The 2,052-nt window shown below is 55.8% G+C and overlaps 1 protein-coding gene across 10 annotated transcripts in view; it reads left to right on the top strand.

Annotated features, from left to right (window-relative positions):
• Positions 1–2,052, top strand: part of LOC100747304 (broad-complex core protein) — a 61,687-nt gene that overhangs the window by 13,435 nt on the left and 46,200 nt on the right. For 8 of the 10 annotated variants that reach the window (XR_004462859.1, XR_004462858.1, XM_033324410.1 and 5 more), the window contains exon 1: positions 7–794. The exons of 1 other annotated variant lie outside the window; for it this stretch is intronic. The gene's annotated coding sequence lies outside the window, so the exon portion shown is untranslated. Of the gene's footprint in view, positions 1–6; positions 795–2,052 lie in introns of those variants that run through there. One more of the 10 variants, XM_033324406.1, reaches the window with a different exon arrangement.

Here is a 2,052-nt window from a genome sequence, read left to right as displayed (position 1 = left end):
CCGCGAGATCGCCGCTTCTGACAGCCGCGTTGCCGGTGTTTTCGTATTTCGCGGGAACGATTTACGGCACACGAGCCAACCGGACAGAGAAAACGATGATGGATTAAAAGACGCGATACACCTCCCCTCCCCCTCGTTCTTCGTCCCTTTCTCTCTTCTCGCTGCTCCCAATATTATTTCTTTCTCTCCTTTTCTGTCTCTTTATTTCTTTCTTTCCGCGACGACGTCGACCCGCGCGCGTAGTGTGCCACTGCTTGGGCGTTGTATCGCCGAGCAGAGCTCCAGACTTCTCCCCTCGTGTCTCGCTGCCTGAAGGCCTATCCTCTCGCGGCACAACCCTCTTCTCTCCTCTCGTCTTCGCACAGATCGAACGCGGGCGCGTGTGTGTGGCGCGGCGCGACCGAGTGAGACACCAGGAGAAAAAGAGAAAAGAGTGGTTGCTTTTTAGGCAACGCGCGCTATACCGCTATTGTCGCTGCCGCGCGCGACCGCAACTATCATCATCGTCGTCGCCGCCGTTGTCATCGTTGCCGACTTTCACGGCCGATTCTCTCCGCTCACCGGTTTCGAGATAACACGCAGCGGACCTCGCGATCGTACCCAAGGGACACGTGTGTCGCTACGCTTCGAGGCTCCTTTTTCGACGCGGCAGCCTGCGAGGAAGCGCGGAGCGGAGCGCGTGAAAAAGCGGCGCAGCCTGCGCTCGAAGGATGCGCTTCTGAATCGCGATCAAAGAGGGGCAGGAGGAACGGAACGCACGTGAGCGACGTGTCTAACACGACAAGTGCCGCAAGGTAAACCTCGTCACCTTTCCTCGGCCGCGAATACGCGTGCACGATCTCTTCTACTTTGTACATCGGTAGAAAACTCATTCGTCGTAGGTATGGCAAAAAGAACGTGATCGGTGGCAAAAATTCGAGACGCGTTCTTCTCGCGTACTTCGCGATTCCCGACAAAATCTGCCCGACGCCTCCGTCCTATCTTTTCTCAGCTCGTCCTCCCGCTCTCTTTTTTCCTCCCGCTTCTTCTTGTCCCTCTCTGCCTGTGTGTCACTCTGTCCATCTGTCCGTCTGTCCATCCGTTCGTGTGCCTGTCTGTGTGTGCCTCCCCACGCTTATACGTGTGTGTCTCTCTGGACGTCTTTCTTCGTCAGACGATACGTCTTTCTCCCTCTTGTCGGTCGTTCTCGCTCGTCGTACCGGCGATCGCCGGCTTTTCGTACGTTTTCGTGCGGCCTCGCTGCCGCGCCGCGACGTACGCCCGCGTCGACGAAGGCACACAGCTGCACAGTCGTGACGTGACGTTTCGGGGGTTAGTTCGCACGGTATGTGACGGAGAAAGAGGCCACCGGTGGACTGCTGTGCGCTCCAACGTGCTCCTCCCGAAGATCGTGACGTTTCCGCTTTTTCCAACGACTCGCGGTTCTTCTATTCTACGTGTCTCTCTTTCTCCGTTTGGACGCACACGTTCGTTCCTTCGTTCGTTGCTTTTGCTCTGTGACGGTGCGCGACATGTGATCCTTGCCGATTTCCTCGGTCAGCATCGACGAATCGCCATTCTCTGCCCGTTGAAAGCAGGGAACGAGAGACGGCTAACGCGCTATCTGTCTCTCCTTTGACATTTTTTTCTCCCTCTTTTGTTCGGTGTACGCGTCGTGGCACGCGCGAAACCGCACGCCGCTCCTCCCCCGCGCCCTCCTTCGCACTCCTCTTCTTTCTCGTCTTTCTTTCTGTCTTTTCATTTCCATCTTTTCTTCCTTCCTTCCTTCTTTCCTTCCTTCCTTCCTTTCTTCCTTCCTTCCTCTCTTCCTCTCTTCCTTCCTCTTTTTCTTCCTATTAACCGCCTCTTTCGTTCCTTCCGGCATTCTTACCCGCCGGCTAAATTACGCCTTCCCCGATCATTTGACGCGCGACCGTCTTGTCAACTCGATCACGTTTCGCACGCGTCCTCGCCGATTAAATTAATCGATCGATAATCTCTCTGCCAATCGCAGATTTTGCTCGTGCTCGTCGAAGATCGAGCGCGAGGAATGAACACGACGACGCTATCGCG

The sequence above is a fragment of the Bombus impatiens genome, unplaced genomic scaffold (genome assembly GCF_000188095.3).
Source record: "Bombus impatiens unplaced genomic scaffold, BIMP_2.2 scf_2222, whole genome shotgun sequence".
Lineage (NCBI taxonomy): Eukaryota > Metazoa > Arthropoda > Insecta > Hymenoptera > Apidae > Bombus > Bombus impatiens.
This window is presented reverse-complemented; position numbering and strand designations above follow the sequence as displayed.